Genomic DNA, 18,584 nt, shown 5'->3' on the forward strand with positions numbered 1-18,584 from the left:
CCTTAAAACATTTATATAATATAGTTTCTAATTTGTTTATTATAAGTAAAACATTAACGAGGGACAAAACAAAATGTATTAAAATATTCATTAGACATATCCATTTCAATCCTTGCATTTATACACAGAGGTGATTGATATATAAAAATACATAGATACACTGTATTGCCAAAAGTCTGTGGACACTCAGTCATAAGTGTGGTATGTGCTTTTTAAACATCACATTCCACATTTAGTCCCAATTTACTCTTATAATTCCCTCCACTCTTCTGGGGCATCACCCACAGTTTCCTTCCAACAACAGAGTACATCAGTCTCTAAAGAGAATAAATAATTGCTGTGTGAAAGGTTTTTAATTTTACCCTACTGCCATGCTTCTGAGAGGTCACAGAAAATGAACAGACAGTAACCAGGACTCAGGTTCAAATCATGGACCCTGAAGTTGTGAGGTAACTGTGTGCTACCTGCAAGCACCACCTTGTTGTACCACCACCTTATTGCTTAATGCACCTTGTTGTAATCAGAAGTATATTTTATTCTTCTTAGGACCATAAATACTTTTGTTAGTAAGTTAACTGCTTCAAAGTGAAATCTCATAAAGTGGTAAAACACAGATCAACAAAAAACGTGAACACAAGAAAACACAAGAGCTGAGACGAATGCAGTAAACAGCAGGAAGGGAATAAAAAAATAAATAAAACGAGGAATTAAAACTAATTAGAGTTTCAAGCAGGATTTTGGGGGCCAAGTATCAGTCAATGATTTGCACATGCAAAAATAAGTAAAAACTGTGGCTTAAGCAGTCAAAGGAAAGCAGAGGCATTACATTTGACAAAGGGATTCAAGAGTAATTGATTGAAATGATGGTGCTAAAGCTTTGGCAGCACATGGCCCACAATTATTTTGAATATTGTATAGACACTCACATGGTTTTACTATTAGAAGCTGTAATCTCAGATGCTGCTGTAGGTGAGAAATAAATAAAATTAGAAACGTGTTAAAAGGTTGAGCTAATTCTCTGCAAAATCTACAGCGGATTTTACCTGAAGTGGGCTGTGAGACGAATCTGTTAAAAACGTAAAAAATAAAAATTCTGAAAGCAAGGCTTGGCTATGTGAAATAATTTACTTCATACATATCCATAAGTTATTAACTACAGGAAATCTGTAAACTGTACTTGTAGTACCATGGAGTGGTGGAAGAATGGCATGCTATTGTAACCATTCACCTATAGGTGGCACTGTTACAAAATATTTTAATGCGCTGGCTGATATATAGATTAAGATTTATAGTGGGAAAAAAGGGGTTTTGACAAAATCCAAGATGGTCACAGGGTGCATTAAAGAAAGAATGTCTAAGCCACTTATGTGTTTGGCCACTTAATTATAAACAAGCATGAACTCTTGTTCTTGATTATGAGTTAAGGAGCTCGATCATCATTAAAACCCAACTTACAGGTTAGCACAAGGATGAGTACAAATAATTTCAGCATTATTTAGGCACAATTATGGAAGGTATAATTTACAGCTAGAGGTGAATTTTATTGCTCAACGCAGAGGTGAGGAATTGCCTAAAATAAGTATTCACAGTGACTGTAAGTGATGTTTGCAGTGCAGAGTAACTGAATAGAAGGAAAGAGAAAGAGAAAGAGAGAGAGAGAGAGAGAGAGAGAGAGAGAGAGAGAGAGATGCATGAGAGAGAATGATGCATGTCTGTGCCATGATGCTGTTGATGTTAACTCCATGTGCTGCTTTTCATGATTTTCCTCATATTAATGTTTTCTTCTCTATTATTCCTATTTATATCTACTATTTATATTTAAAAGGTTTATTATTATTTAGTAATAGTTTCAGGCTTGTGTTGAGTTTAGAATTGTTCACATTCATTCATTCATTCATTTTCTCCCGCTTATCCGTAATTCGGGTCGCGGGGGCAGCAGTCTAAGCAGGCCCCTGCCTTCGACTGCTGCCCAATCCTCACAGCACCGTCCCTTACGGTCCCTCCTGCAGGTGGTGAGCCCACGGGAAGGAATTGTTCACATTCTTCTTTCAATAAGTTAATAAATATACAAACTCTGTAAATCTGCATAGAAAAACAGCGTGTCTAAATAAAATGGGTCTTTCCTTACGTGTGTGTAGTGACATGGTGAGGGATTGTAGTCACTGCTGTAGTCACAACTAAGAAAAATAAAAATAAATAGTGTGAGTTTTATCTCATCATTAGTTAAAGTAGGGATCAGTGTTTGTGATGATACCTGGAGGTGGATCACGGACACTGATGTGAACAGGAACCTCCAGATCTCCTGCACTGCACCAGTACCAGCCACCATCACTCTTCTTCAGTCCACTCATCTGCACACTGAATGAACTTTTCCCATCATCACTGATGTGCACTGCTGAATTATGGGATGTGTCAGTCCTCCTCACTGAGTTGCAGCTTCTGTCTCTGAATCTGCACCACTTCTTCTGTGTGTTCTGATACGCAGCGCTGTAGAGACACTAAACTGTGACGCTGCCTCCTTCATCACCACTCACTCTGCTCTCCCTCACAGACAGATCAGGATCTGAACATAAATATATTGTCAGTTATGTATAATTAATCTTTATCAGCATAACACTGCAAAATTAACTAATTATTTGCAGATTGTAACTTAATACCTGCTTTTACTGTGATATAAAGTTGTTCTATAACATCATGTGTTATTCCTTCTATCTCTACAGCACACCAGTATGATCCAGTGTTTCCTGTCTGGAGATCTTTCATAGTCACAGTAAAGAGACTCTCAGCTGGATTATCAGTTACTGTCACTTTCCCCTGTGTCTCGTTGGCATACGCCTGAATTGTGCAGTAATTGTACGCTGCAGCAGCATCATAGCACCAGTATTTCTTATGATGTATATATTTCCTATCATAAGGACATGGGATGGTAACAGATGCTCCAGTTTGAAGACTTAACTGTCTGTATGCTGAATGAGAAATGACAACATCTGCAATCAAAACAGAAAAACACAATTAGTCCTCAGTGACAATAACAATTTTGATAATATATCACTGATCTTTGATACATTACTTTAGTATTTTATGCTTTTGATGTATCAATGCTTTATTCTTTATATAAATGTAAAATAGGATAGAAGAATGCCTGAGAAATGTACTTACTTAAAATGATCAGAATAAAAATAAAAATGCTGCTCATGCTGCTCATGTTCTGATGTTGAAAATGTTGTTTTTTTGTGTCCTGTTCCTCTGTGAACTTGTTCCTCTGTCTGTAGAAGCTCAAGTAGCAACCTATACTACATGGTCTCAAACCATAGTGTGTCTGAAGTTAGTATTATGTTCGTCTTATTTATTTCAGTAGAGTGAAAAGGAGAAGCTGATAAAGGAACAGGTAGCTGCTATAATAGGAACAGGCATCAGTTCATACCTTGCGATTCAGACAGATTTTCTAGCTGTTTCATTTGTGCTACTCTAAACTGAGGTTTCCACCACACCGTCAGAGCTATAAATAAGTTAATGGTCACTACCATTTTACATTGTGTATAATAACAAATAACTGTTTGCTGATTTTATTCATTACATTCTAAGAAAGATTATTATATAGAAGTTTTCTTTAAAAAGACATCTGTTTTCTTAAAAAGTAAAATGTCAGCTCACTACATTACTTTTATTATAACTGACAACCCAATGACATAAAAAAAATACTTTTTATCCAGTGTTATTGTTGGGGAAATGAACATCCCTGTTCCAATGTAATACAGAATCTCCACTTATTCACACATGCCAACATGATGTTTTAAAAGGTATTGTGTATAAACGTTTACAGAAGTGGCATATTATACTCCTTATATTATACACCTGAGGTCCTTACCTTACAGTGAGAATGTCACATGATTATATTGTTATATTACAGTAATACATACAGTCTCTTAAGCCTTTTTTTTCATTCCACAATGACTGACAGAGGAGAAACAATTAGTTTAGTTAGAAGCTTACAAGGACATTTACAATACAGGAATTTGGAAAGCTGGACATTGTAAGAAAAGCAGTTCCAAACAGCTGTTAAGCTTTTTTTATATATTTTTTTTATACTTTTATGTTTTCTTTGATGTAGAATTTACACAGAAACACAAAATTTTACTTAATTTCAAATCCCCAGGAAAACCTAAATGCTCAGAAAATGTCTACAAAAAAGCATTGAAAACAAAGTGTTCATTATTGGCATTGATATTCGCTGTATGAGATACCTGCCTGTCATGCAGCCGTCTGTTATACTGCATATCACTATAACATTGATGTTTTCTATAGCCGTGGCTATATATTGATGCTATTAAGAGGTGAACTAATTAATATAAGACACACCTAAAGGCCTAGGTGTGAAATCCACAGCCTGTCACTGTTTAATGATAGCAGGTAAATGAAAATACTCCCCTACCTCTTGGTGTAATTGGTCCCGTAGAATCTGTTGCACTTCCTGAAAATGTTTCTCAGTACCAGAGAGAAGTGTCTGTGGATGCTTGTGTACAGCTTTACAAAGTTATATATATATTAATACAGGTGCTTCTCAATGAATTAGATTAACTTTGAAAAAATTATTTATTTCATTCATTCAATTCAATAAGTGAAACTTATATATTATATACATTCATTACAAACACAGATTGATATATTTCAAGTGTTTAGTTCTTTCAATTTTGATGATTATGGTTTACAGCTAATGAAAACCCAAATCTCAGAAAATGAGAATATTATGAAAAGGTAAAAAGAAAGTGAAGACTCTAATCAGCTAATTATCTCAAAACACCAGCAAATGTTTCCTGAGCCTTTAAATGGTGTCTCAGTCTGGTTAAGTAGGTAAGAAAATCATGGGAAAGACTGCTGACTTGACAGCTGTCCAGAAGACGATCATTGACACCCTGCACATGGAGGGTAATAGACAAGGTCATTGTTAAAGAAGCTAACTGTTTACAGAATGCTGTATCCAAACACATTAATGGAAAGTTGAATGGAAAGAAAAAGATGTGGTACAAAAAAGGTGAAATAAAGCCCATTCCAGAATTTGGGGAGTTTCACAAGAAGTGGACTGCAGCTGGAGTAAGTGTTTCAAGAGCTACCGCTCTAGGACTTGGCACCTGCTCACACTGCCAAAAGAACTGACAACTGGTTTAAAGACCTTTGTATCTCTGTGCTTGATTGAGCGGCAAACTCGCCAAACCTAAGCCGCATGGAGAATCTATGTGGTATTGTAAAGAGACAGATGGTAGACACCAAAAAAGCAGAAGAGCTGTGGTCCACATTTAGAGCAACCTGGGCTTCCATAACACCTCAGCAGTGCCACAGACTAATTGCCTCCATGCCACACTGCATTGCTGCAGTAATTCATGCAAAGGGAGTTCCGACCAAGTATTGAGTGCTCTAAATGTTCATACTTTACAGTAGACAAACTGTGTCAAATCTTTTTTTTAATTGGTCTTAAGTAATATTCTAATTTTCTGAGATACTGAATATGGGGTTTTCATTAACTGTAAGCTATAATCATTAAAATTAAAAGAAATAAACACTTTTATGAAGTTTACTTCAGTGAAAAGAATCATTTCCCTATACTCGATCAATGCTGCCATATAGGCTTTAGTCTAGACCCAGAAAACTCAAAAATTTCTCACATTAGAACTTGTGAGATCAAAAAACAAAAAAAACAAATCACATGCCATGGACTCAAAAACACATGGAAGCAGCGCTTGTGCCAACCAGGAACCGTGTCATGCCTCAAGAGAGGGATATGACATTAAAATTTGTCAAATTTGGATTGAAATCCCCTTAATCTTACATTTTTATCTTTAAAATGTAAATCATCATTTACATATAAGCTTATTGTTAACTAAAATAAAATTGTAAAATAAATTGACAAACCACTTCTTATCCGTTTGTGTTTGAAGACTGTGTTGATTTTGGCTTCACTGCGTGTAATATTGCAAAACCCAAAGGACTCAGGACTGTTTTCAAAAACAGTCACCCAAGGGTAGAAAAAAAATAATACTTTTGGTTAACATGCTTTATTGAAAATATTTCCAGAGCAAACACTGATTATGTATTAAAATGATTATCAGAGCCATTAAATAAAAACTATTTTTTGTTGCAGATGTGTGGATGTGTGGATATAGTGACATTTTCTGTGAGTATTAAAAATCTTTACTTACTTACTTTACTTACGTTTTGGAAGGAGATTCTCTGTCAGCACTTTTATTATTCAGAGGTAAAGCTGGGGATTTTAAGGTTTGTGAAGTAAGAACTTTATGATAGAGAGCTTATTAGTTTCTTGATACCATTAAACTGTTTTTTTTACCTTTTTTTTTTAGAAAAGATTTTTAGATGGGTTTTTTTTTAATCTTACTATTATAATGAAAATGCATAGAAAGGTAAGAAAAAACTGTTTACTGCTGCTAAAGCATATAACAACGTTTTGTGCACATTTATCAGAAATGTAACTACAAATGGACAAAAACGTTTTTAAATACATTGTAAAATAATGACATTGGCTGATATTGTGTGTGTGTGTGTGTGTGTGTGTGTGTGTGTGTGTGTGTGTGTGTGTGTGTGTGTGTGTGTGTGTGTGTGTAAGAACTGGTATTAGTAAACTATAGTTAAAACAGACATTTTGGTCACAGACATAAGTCTACGTGACAGGAAGACAGCCCAGGCAATGTTGTTACAAAATTAATATAAAAACGTCATAATTGATGAATAATGTATGTTACTCTAAGAACTAGTGAAGAAGACTTTTCTGAAACTCATTTTCAGGAACTATACACATGAGCTAAACACAAGTGCTGGATTTTTTTATCAGAGTGATTAAGAGTCGTCCTCGTCCTCGTCCTCATCCACAAAGGGTTTGGGAGCTGGACCAGCCTAACATCAGGAAAAAAACAATAAGACCTGAAAGAATCTGTGATCGGATAACATTAAACCTCGAGAGAAATGAGATCTCTGAGAAGAAGCAGACGTCCCAAAGTGTGTCAGGTTTTACCATTAATTCCATTTCCTGCATCTTTTCTAATAACACTCCTGCTGTAGAATTCAGTACATACTACTAACACCCATCTCAGGATCTCCGACACGCATCATGTAATTATTGTGAGTGTCTGTGCAGTTTCTGGACGCTGTGTTGGGATCCTGCGTCAGACTCTCAATCTCTTGCTGCAGAGTGCTTTGTTTACCGGCCAGACGGGCCTTCCATTTACCTAACACTGAACAAAACACATCACACACAATGCCATGATTCATCCTGTGGCACTAAATAAAACTTTCTGTATTTAAAAAAAAATTACATTCAAACCATTATTGTTGCTAGAAAGGACGATACAACAATTTCTTGCCTACAGGCTGATTTCTGGAGGTGTGAATGGGTTGTGGCTGAGTCATAGTCTGCTTTTGGCTAAAGTCTGGATTACTTCAGGCATGCAGCTTTAGAGCCAATTAAGGGCCGTAAGCCGTGGTGGTATGTGAGCCAAAAGAACAGCCTGAACTCAGCCCTGTCAGGGATTCACCCTGCCACGCCCCCCTCTGTAGCTGTCAGGGATTCACCCTGCCACGCCCCCGTCTGTAGCTGTCAGTGATCCACCCTGCCACGCCCCCCTCGATAGCAGTCACGCTGCTTCCCAAGATTACCGACAGCTGTGGCTCATGAAAGATCAGACTACATAAACTCACGTTCTTGAGTCACAGGCTGTCGGTCGTTATATTGTCAAGCTGGACAATCGCGTGGCTGCTCGACCGCCGGCTGTATATGCGAATTCCACTTCCGACTTGGATTACTCATTGCCGAAGGCTTTATGGATTATGCTTGGGACATTCGAACTCATAGCGGACAACGCGTATCGAGCGGATGTCTTTGTTTGTTGTTTTCAACGGCTTATGAGTGTTTTTGTGTTGTACGGTTTTTTGAAATAAAAGGACAATGATCGGATTATATCGGCTTCCGCGTCTGCAGCCTGACAGAACGACCGACCTATACCGAACGCGGATTCGCCATTCCGCGATTCCGACCGCAACGGATCGGCAGCTGAACCCGGCTTCGGATTTCCTCCGGAAGCTCAGTGCCGCTTCTCGCGGTTCAGATCCACAGAAGCCGGATCATGAGAGCGCGGCTGCGCCACGCCCCTCAGAGAGCGCGAGGGGATTACCGGCTCGTTACTTGGGGAAAAAAGACGAATTGGGCGGATTTCTGCAAGGCATCGGCGAGTATGTGGCTGTTAACATTTCCCGGTTTCCTTCCGAACGAGCCAAGATTGCCCTCTGTATTTCCCTCCTGTCTGGAGAAGTTCTTGCCAAAGCCAGCTCACTATGGAGCGCCAAAGGGGGCAAATTCGGCTCACTCGCCGAATTCAGCGGGCTGCTTCTGGGGAAGTTGGGGATAGAGGTGGTGGATCTCCACTACAGTCCCCTTGAGGAGGAAGGTGCTCCATTCCAAGGTTCTCAAGAGCACGCGGCTCCGTGCCGGATCTCCCATGAGCCTGCAGCTCAGCCCCAATGTTTTGATGAGAGGGCTGCTTCATCTCAGGGTCTCTACCAGCGTGCTGCTGTGTTCCGGGGTTCTCGTGGATGCACCACACCATCTCCGAGCGTCGGCGAGCACACCATGCCGTCACAGAGCTTCTACAGGCGTGCCGCTCTGTTCCGAGGTTCCCGTGGGCGTGCCACGCCGCCACAGTGTCTCCAGGAGCGTGCTTTCCCGGCACAGAGTCTTCACGAGAGCGCCGCGCCGGCACAGAGTCTTCACGAGAGCGCCGCGCCACCACAGAGTCTTCACGAGAGCGCCGCGCCGCCACAGAGTCTTCACGAGAGCGCCGCGCCGCCACAGAGTCTCCACGAGAGCGCCGCGCCGCCACAGAGTCTCCAGGAGCATGCTTTCCCGCCACAGAGTCGTCACGAGAGCGCCGCGCCGCCACATAGTCTCCAGGAGCATGCTTTCCCGCCACAGAGTCGTCACGAGAGCGCCGCGCCGCCACAGAGTCTCCAGGAGCATGCTTTCCCGCCACAGAGTCGTCACGAGAGCACCGCGCCGCCACAGAGTCTTCACGAGAGCGCCGCGCCGCCACAGAGTCTTCACGAGAGCGCCGCGCCGCCACAGAGTCTTCACGAGAGCGCCGCGCCGCCACAGAGTCTCCAGGAGCATGCTTTCCCGCCACAGAGTCGTCACGAGAGCGCCGCGCCGCCACAGAGTCTCCAGGAGCATGCTTTCCCGCCACAGAGTCTCCAGGAGCATGCTTTCCCGCCACAGAGTCGTCACGAGAGCGCCGCGCCGCCACAGAGTCTCCAGGAGCATGCTTTCCCGCCACAGAGTCGTCACGAGAGCGCCGCGCCGACACCTCTGGTCACAGAAGGCGAAGTGACTCCTCCGAGTCCCTCTCCAGACGACGCAACATCCCAGAGCCCCTTCCAAGGTGACATCTCGCCCACGGAAAGCTCGGCTCCACCCCAGGACCTCCAAGAGAGCTCCGCCCAGCTCCAGGTTTCTCCAGAGAGCTCCGCCCAGCTCCAGGTCCCTCCAGAGAGCTCCGCCCAGCTCCAGGTCCCTCCAGAGAGCTCCGCCCAGCTCCAGGTCCCTCCAGAGAGCTCCGCCCAGCTCCAGGTCCCTCAAGAGGGTTCCGCCCAGCTCCAGGCTCCTCAAGAGGGCACAACTCCGCTCCAGGCTCCTCCCGAGAGCTCGTCTTCGCTCCAGGCTTCTCCCGAGAGCTCGTCTCCGCCTCCGAGCGACCCCACGAGCTCGTCTCCGCTTCAGTGTCCCAAAGAGAGCTCCACTAATGTCGTGGACCTCCAGGCGAGCCCTTCTCCGCTCGTGGATCTCCAGGCAGGCTTCACCTCATTTCCAGGCTGCTCAGTAGGCTCCAATCTGCTCCTAAGGGTCCCAAGGAGCGCCCCTACGCCCAGGGGTTTCCCTTTGCACTCACCCCGGCTCCAGGACTGCGAAAGGGAAGTTGAACCGCTGCCCCCGGGTTCCACCGATGGCGACAGCTCACCCCACAGTCCCGCAGAAGGCGACGGCTCACCCCACAGTCCCACAGAAGGCGACGGCTCACCCCACATTCCCGCAGAAGGCGACGGCTCGTCTCCAGCGCCCGCAGAAGGCGACGGCTCGTCTCCAGCGCCCGCAGAAGGCGACGGCTCGTCTCCAGCGCCCGCAGAAGGCGACGGCTCGCCTCCAGCGCCCGCAGAAGGCGACGGCTCGCCTCCAGCGCCCGCAGAAGCCGACGGCTCGCCTCCAGCGCCCGCAGAAGGCGACGGCTCGCCTCCAGCGCACGCAGAAGGCGACGGCTCGCCCCCGGGCTCCGCAGAAGGCGACGGCTCGCCCCCGGGTCCTCTTCAGGGCGAAGGATCACATCCAGGCTCCACGCAGGGCGAAGGATCGCATCCAAGCTCCCCGCAGGGCGAAGGATCGCATCCAAGCTCCACAGAGGGCGACGTCTCGCCCCCAGGTCCTCTTCAGGACGACGGATCGCCCACAGGATCCCCGCATGGCGACGTCGGTCCTCCAGGTCCCTCTGACGGCGACGTCGGTCCTCCAGGTCCCTCTGACGGCGACGGCGGTCCTCCAGGTCCCTCAGAGGGTGGTACGACGTTCCTGGTCTCCGCCCGGGACGTCCTCCACTCCCCGGTCATTGTCATGGTTGGCGTCCAGTTCCGGTTCCCCGCCATGGAGATCGCTCCGGCTCCAATCCCCGCCAGGGGCTTTACTCAGCCTCCCGTCAGCACCGAGGGCGTGGCTCCGTTCCGGATCCTCCTGCAAGGTGTTGTCCCATGCCGGCTCTCCGCAGAGGATGCTCACCAGGCCTCCGTTGCTCCCAGGCGTCTAAGGAGGCCTTCCTCGGAGTGCCCTGGCCCGCCTGGCATATGTGGGTTTTGGGGCGTCAGGTGTCGCCCCTGGAGGGGGGGGTACTGTCAGGGATTCACCCTGCCACGCCCCCCTCTGTAGCTGTCAGGGATTCACCCTGCCACGCCCCCGTCTGTAGCTGTCAGAGATCCACCCTGCCACGCCCCCCTCGATAGCAGTCACGCTGCTTCCCAAGATTACCGACAGCTGTGGCTCATGAAAGATCAGACTACATAAACTCACGTTCTTGAGTCACAGGCTGTCGGTCGTTATATTGTCAAGCTTGACAATCGCGTGGCTGCTCGACCGCCGGCTGTATATGCGAATTACACTTCCGACTTGGATTACTCATTGCCGAAGGCTTTATGGATTATGCTTGGGACATTCGAACTCATAGCGGACAACGCGTATCGAGCAGATGTCTTTGTTTGTTGTTTTCAACGGCTTATGAGTGTTTTTGTGTTGTACGGTTTTTTGAAATAAAAGGACAATGATCGGATTATATCGGCTTCCGCGTCTGCAGCCTGACAAGCCCTTTGTGGCCCAGAAAAAAATTTGCTCTCTGGGATTGAGCAGTGAAAAGACAATACAGGGTGTAGAATTGAAATCCACAGCCGGCTCATTTCACTGCTCTCCACGAATTGTTTACTTTCTGCACAGGTGCGGAGGTAGAGCCTCGTAGTGAAGCTCTGACTGCACTGAGGGCAAACATAATCTCCCAGGTCCCAATATCCATTAATGCAGGCTTTACAAAAGTTGTGGCCACAGGGAAGCGTCACCGGGTCCTTCAGCTCCTCCTGGCAGATCGCACAGTTATACTGGTCCTGTTCCAGAAACCCTGCGTGCACACCTGTCTATAAGCTGCACCTGTCTACACTAATGTACTTTACACAGGCTTTAACAAAAGACACGTTACACACGGTGTAACGGGTGAAATATGTTGCGCTTCTATTAGGAGCATAGGGGTATTTTGGGAAAAGACCGGTGTTACACCGACACTGCATGCTCTTCCGGTATTACTGCGTGTGTGGAGACCCAGGAGTTTCTTTGACTAACCCATAACGCTGTTGAAAAGAAAAAGAAAAAAGCACGAGTTTTGGAAACCTGTCTGTGCTTATATGATTTCTGTTGTAACTGGAGTTAGTGAGCTCTCCCTTCACCCAGACTCAACGCGCTACAACGGCTTGTATCTAAACAGTAGCCGACCGAGAAAGTCATTGTTCACTGTCTTCCTCCTTCCTTTCACAACTACAGTGGTACCTTGACCTACGAGTGCATTAATGTATGAGTTTTCCGAGGTACGAGCGGTCACTCGGTCGATTTTTTTGCTTTGTTGAGGTGCGAGCTCAAAAAAAGAAATCCTGGATTACAAATTTTTTTGTAGTTTCGATCAGAACTGAGGTTGATTTAACAGATTTAAGTGAAAAAAGTGGAAAAAAATATTGATCTGACATTTTTACAGCACTTAAAATTAGTGGCTTTTTTCAGCCCGAACAAAAGATCAGGATGGAAATAATTCATGCTGATGTTGCAAAAAACCTAACCATGTATAAAAGCCAGTTTTTCTCCAGTCTGTGACACATCCAAGCCTGTGATAAATGGTAAAAAAAATATAAAAGTCCAGTTTTTTATTTTATATCAAATTTCAATTATTGTGTGTGTTTTTTTCCTATTTATGTGACGTCACTAATTCAATTGGCAATTAAAAGTAAAAAATCCTGGATTAATTTTTACAGCATTTAAATTTAGTGGCGTTTTTCAGCCCGAACAAAAGATCAGGATGGATACAAAGGTTGGACAAAGGTTAATATTGATTGATCTTTAACCTCCAACCAATTAGAATCGAGAACTCGGAGGCGTCGTGGTGCAACATAAATAAATAAATGACGGATTTTCCAAAGAATTTTCTCGAAGGTGAACATAAATCTGATGCCTACAGAATAATCCTGAACAATAACAATTACAATAATAATAATATTATTAATAATAATAATAATAATAATAATAATAATAGGCTTGGTTATTGAATAGATATCCAAAAAGTAGTAAAATGTATTTTTATAAACTTTAAGTTTGCATGCAAATCCATGTGAATGAAGTTGATATTACTTTATATTGGGGCAATGTTTATTTGAGTTCCTTAAGTTATGCACCACATCTTTAATGATAATAATAAAAATAATAATAAAATTACAAATTTAGCTTGATTGTTGAATAATTATTCAGTCAGTAATGTAATATATATAAATATATAAAATGAGTATATATATATAGAGTATAGTGCGAGTTATGAGTTTTTGCACGGTCACATGTTGCCACAACTGTAAATAAGTGTTTATATTGTAATGTTTAGATAAATATATGTAAATAAGTGTTTATATATATTTGTATTAGTTGTAATTAGAAGTAAGTATCAGGTTAGCGGGTATGTGCTCTGCTCAGCTCAGTGTCTCCGGCTATAGATAGACTTCCTGACAGCTTCAAGCCATTTCAGTTCCAGCCACGTGGCGACAAAACCAACTTTAAAACATTTTAAACATCTCTAGAAACAAGTTATAACCGACATTTTTTCTTTTTTTAACACACCGCCTTAACCTTGTCGCCATACAGACAGTTTATTTCACTTACTTCTAAAATTCTCTCACACCACAGTTTGCTCGGAAAATGGCGCGCTTCGTACGGCCTGCTGAACTTATCCACGAAAGAGGGGAGGCCGACAAATTTGCCAAATTCTTTTAGTCGCATATTGGATGGCATGCATTGATTTAAAACAGTGAATGTATTGTTAAGATGTTTTTTTCTTTTGATCTATCGGATAATGAGTCGAGAGAGAGAGAGACATTTTTGCAAAACACGAAAGTTTAGAAACATATTGTTCACCCCTACAAAGAAAGTGGTATGTTCCGGCAACTTTTTGTGCCGGGAAAAACAACTAGGGAATATATATATATATATATATATATATATATATATATATATATATATATATATATATATATATATATATATAACAAATATATAAAAATATATCCAAGTATATTTTCTATAATATTTTCTATAGTAGATCGTCCTTTGAGACGATATACTAAAATGGTCGATTTTGTGAGTTATATATATGTATATATCTGTATGTGTGTGCATGTGTGTGCGTGTGTGTGTGTGTGTGTGTGTGAGTAAGTGTGTGTGTGTGTGTATATATATAATTATAAGGATATAAATATATATATATATATATATCCTTTGCCCAACCGTACAGCATCCATCCTGATCTTTCGTTCGGGCTGAAAAAAGCCACTAAATGTAAGTGCTGTAAAAATGTCAGATCAATATTTTTTTCCACTTTTTTCACTTAAATCTGTTAATCAACCTCAGTTCTAATCAAAACTACAAAAAAATGGTATTTAATCAAGGATTTTTAATTTTAATTGCCAATTAAATTAGAGACGTCACAGAAATGGAAAAAAAATCACACAAAATAATTGAAATTTGATATAAAACGTAATTGTATGCTGGATTTTTTTTTTACCATTTATCAAAGGCTTGGATGTGTGAAAGATTGGGAAAAAACTGACTTTTATGCGTGCTTAGTCTTTTTACAGCATCAGTTGAAATTATTTTGATGATTTTCCCCCATTGACTCCCATTATAACGACATCTTTTAATTGCTCCAAAATTACATTATATATGCATGCATTCTTAAAAGTTATTAGTGACCTCTGTTGGAAAGAGTTTATATTTGCGTTTTTTACTGTTGCCAACTAGGTGGAGTAAAGAGACCATGAAATAGAGCTGTGGATAGAAAGGTGAATTTCTGCATTTTCCTATGGCGATTCCCATTCATTTCGCTCAGGTTTTTTCTTTTTTTTAATTGTCTAGTATTTGCTAGTATTTCTGTGTTTGTGTGTGTGTTTGTGCGTGTGTCTCCGTGTGTGTGTGTGTGTGTGTGTGTGTGTGTGTGTTATTAAATGTAGTCATTTAATAACAAAACTTGAGCTTGTGTTAATCAAGAAAAGGACCTTTTTGCAAAGTGACTTCATGCTTGTACTACAAGTGGGCTTTGAACCCACCAAGACAACTGCATATTAAAGCTTTGGGCCAACACCTTACCGCTTGTCCATCCTAGTGTGTATCTTCGCTGGCGTTTATGTCTTTCGTAAAGGCATGTTGGACTTTTTCTGTCAAAACGGAACAAACCTTTTTGCAAAAGTTGCTTTACGCTTGCTGTGGTTCAGGTTTATTCCTGCTGGTTTCAGTTCTGCTGATGTCTAAAGACATTTCAGCTAAAGACCTTATATACAGTACATAATATACATACGCTGTGTATACACAACACTGTGTTCTCTCACTAATGCTAGCTAGCAGCAAACAAAAACGATCTGTAGCGTTCATTTTGTTCATGAAATGCCTCGATAATAAAAACGTCATACAAACACTCCTTTTCCCTCCATAACTCATAAAAGTACCCTTTTTGCTGTATTGTTCACATGACTCATTTCGAAAAAAAATTCTGAGATGATTTGAAGTTGTCACGCTAATCGCCTCACCAGGTTCGGTGTCTGTATATAAATCTGTATAACTGTTTTTTTTTAAGCCATTTTTCATTAATACGTTTCCTCTATTCAATAAATTCAATTTATCACGAAACATCACAGTGAAACCTTTAAACACTAAACATGTTGCCACAACTGTTTTTATCTGGCTGCTTTTTTGATTTTCTAAATCCAGGATTTCTAATTCCGATCGTGCGTTTCATCAAGCTGTGGTCATGCCACAGTCTTGTCATGTCGAAATTACTGCAATCGCAAGCTTCCGTCTGCTAAGATATAATTAACAGTCAGAATAAACGGTGCCAAGACCAAAACAAGCGCAAGTGCTGCTCATGGACTGATGCCCACGTTGGATTAAAAACAATTCTTGCTACATGATAAAGACTAACACATGCATGCTAAAGGATGACAGGAACATGGCAGGTCTTCTGACAGGAAAACGTGACACAAAACGACACGCAAAAGACTAAGAAAATTGGACTGTATGTAAAAATCAGTGAATTGTGTTCATAATTTTGTTGAAAACTGAATGAATGCTTAGTGAAATTGAGCCAAGTAATAATTATTCCGAGGTCACCTGAGATATATTTCTTACTACAGTACACTCCTTTTAAGCAAAGTATGAATCAAATATCCTCTAATATAGTGGACTATCTTGAAGCACACTTTATTAGGACAGTGTGTGAATTGAGACTAAAGCGGTGTGTGTGTGTGTAAGAGCCAGAGTATGTACAATCCTGTGTATGTATTTGTGTGTCAGAGAAAAGGCTGGTGTACAGTATATGTGAGTGTATCAGCTAGTGTGTGTGTATGTGTGTATGAGTGTGTGAGCCGGCGTGTGTGTGTGTGTGTCTCTCCTGCCCTTAGCTGCAGTCTCTCCTGCATGATGCGCTTTTCTGAGTGAGGAGGTCAGTCCGAGCATCGTGTTCCAGACTACAAGGTGGATTTATTTGGGGTTATTACATAAAAACCACTCGGATCTCGGGGGTCTGTTATGGCCAGTTTGCACATGGACACATTATATGTGTGGATAATCACCTGTTTCTGGAGAACGGTGAGTTCTTCTCTCTGCTTTATAAGTTTTGAATGTTTGTATATATATATATATAGTTTTTTTTTTTTAAGTGAGCTGCTTATACATTTGCAAAATAAATCCCTTAAAAAAAACTTTAGTTAACAACTAAAATCATGTAAATGTATGTCTTTCTTCATATTGATTATTATAACTACTACTACTACTACTAATAATAATAATAATAATAATAATAATTATTATTATTATTACTACTTCTATTACTATTGATAATAATAATAATAATATTAATTATTATTATTATTATAATTATATTACATATTTATTGAAAATATTCTAATATATTAAATGGTTCTATTTTGAAAAATTAAAGATATAAAGAATATACAGTTATTAATATTTAACAAAAAGAAATCAAGTATTTTTTTTATAAATAAATCACAATAAAAATCCTTTTTTTTTTAAGTAACAGTTTGTTGTCTTTTTTTATAATTCTAAAGACAGGTTTTCTTTTTTTTTTATTTTTTTTTAAAGCTATTAAAAATGGATGCTTATTAACTTTTTTTTATATCAAATATGAGTCTGATATATAGCCATTTTTTTTTACATTTACATATTATCCAGCTACTTTGACCTCCATGCTACTGACAGATCGCCTTAATGAAGACGCCTTTGTCTAGAGCAACGTACAAAAGTGCTTTAAGTCTCTATCTATAAAAATAATAAATCTACACTGGTACACTAGATTACAAACTTTAGATAAATCAGCCTGCAACTCTGTTGAGTGGATTTTATAGATTTCTTTAACAGATATTACTCCATTAAACAAACTTGGCACATGGTTGCATCCCAAGATGCTGCACTTTCATTTAAAAAAATTTTTAATTTTAAACCATGTTTCCAGACAGGAAAGAAAGTGTGTTGTAGTATTATTATATTATGCCTCTAAGTGTTACGGGTCTGATATGTTTTTTCATATGGATTGGGCTGCAGGTGGAGGCCATCCACTCTGACTGTGCCATCATCTCTCAGCACATGAAGGCTCAGGAGCTGTGCATGCAGACCAAGAAGAAAGAGAGCAAGAACCAGACGGAAACACAGGGTATCCACAGTGCTGTCCTACTCCACCCTGTCATCAACCTTTTCCATCTATATATATAATGCTGCTGGTTCATGTACAGTAGTACTGGGAAAATAACTGTAAGATCAATAACACCACTTTTCTGAGATATTGGAGAAACTCTGAATGGTATCTGGGCAATTGTCTGTCTGTCTATCTGTCTGCCTGTCTGTCTTTCTGTTCAACCTTTTGTTGAACCCTGCTTTAACTGGACACCTTTAAGATGCTAAAAATCTTCCCTTGAAGGATATTCCTAATGTAGTGCTTCTGACTCTGGCCAAGATTCAGGAGATAAATACTGTAACGTGAGTGCTGTAAAGAAATAATCCCTTATGGTAACAATCTAATTAATATACATAGAATCCATGACGAAAATCTACCAGTTTTCTATTCCTTACAGGATGCTGTCATAAAACTTTGTACAAACAGGGGTTCTACAATCATTTGATCCTGACTCTTTAAGTGTAGGACTCATTGTGCAGAATGACTCCTAGAAGTAATCACAGTTTAGCAGTGAACCAGGAGGGGTGACTTGACCAGGTTTCAAGGTGTCTGAGGGAGAACATTCGGCAAAAGCACTTGCCAGTCTAAATTTGTTTATACCACCTTGTGCAGTTATCACATTTTATACAACTGAGAACTTGACTGTTAGGGCTTGTGCTCAAAAAAACAGAAGTGAATATTGCTCTGGATGTGCTTTTGAAATAAACGCCATCCAATAAGACCTTAACCTCAGTGCACTTCAGAAATAGATATATTTAACCATGCTGAGCTCCTATTAACCTTGTCGTGCTAATTAAACGTGGTGGGACTCTGCTCAAGATGCACATCGAGATAAATTTGACTCGTTTCAAGTTATTTTTAGTCAGATTTTCATAGTGACATAAAACATAAAAAAAAAATTTTACATCTGGATCCAGTAGATTTCATGTCTATGGTCATAGGATATTGAGATCAGGATGATTTGCATGTCTTGATGATTTGGAGCTGCTTCTTTTTGATCCTTGAATGAAAAAAGCT

General features: G+C 40.9%; 1 protein-coding gene and 2 long non-coding RNA genes across 4 annotated transcripts in view; 2 read left to right on the forward strand and 1 right to left on the reverse strand.

Moving 5' to 3' along the window:
- Positions 1–18,584, forward strand: part of eef1da (eukaryotic translation elongation factor 1 delta a (guanine nucleotide exchange protein)) — a 78,800-nt gene that overhangs the window by 23,985 nt on the left and 36,231 nt on the right. The window lies entirely within an intron of this gene.
- On the reverse strand, positions 2,129–3,197 carry LOC310717404. 2 transcript variants are annotated; one of them, XR_014530819.1, is made up of 4 exons: positions 3,160–3,197; positions 2,658–2,987; positions 2,255–2,563; positions 2,129–2,177 (listed from the first exon to the last, which is right to left on the reverse strand). It is a non-coding gene; the product is annotated as an uncharacterized lncRNA (long non-coding RNA). The 2 variants fall into 2 exon arrangements; XR_014530820.1 differs by lacking the exon at positions 3,160–3,197 and having other exon boundaries at positions 2,658–3,009.
- Positions 4,681–18,584, forward strand: part of LOC310717408 — a 216,760-nt gene continuing 202,856 nt past the window's right edge. The window contains exon 1 of the long non-coding RNA XR_014530825.1: positions 4,681–6,413. This is a non-coding gene — a long non-coding RNA (uncharacterized lncRNA). The remainder of the gene's footprint in view (positions 6,414–18,584) is intronic.

The sequence above is a fragment of the Silurus aristotelis genome, assembly GCF_946808225.1.
Source record: "Silurus aristotelis genome assembly, chromosome: 22".
Taxonomy (NCBI): Eukaryota; Metazoa; Chordata; class Actinopteri; order Siluriformes; family Siluridae; genus Silurus; species Silurus aristotelis.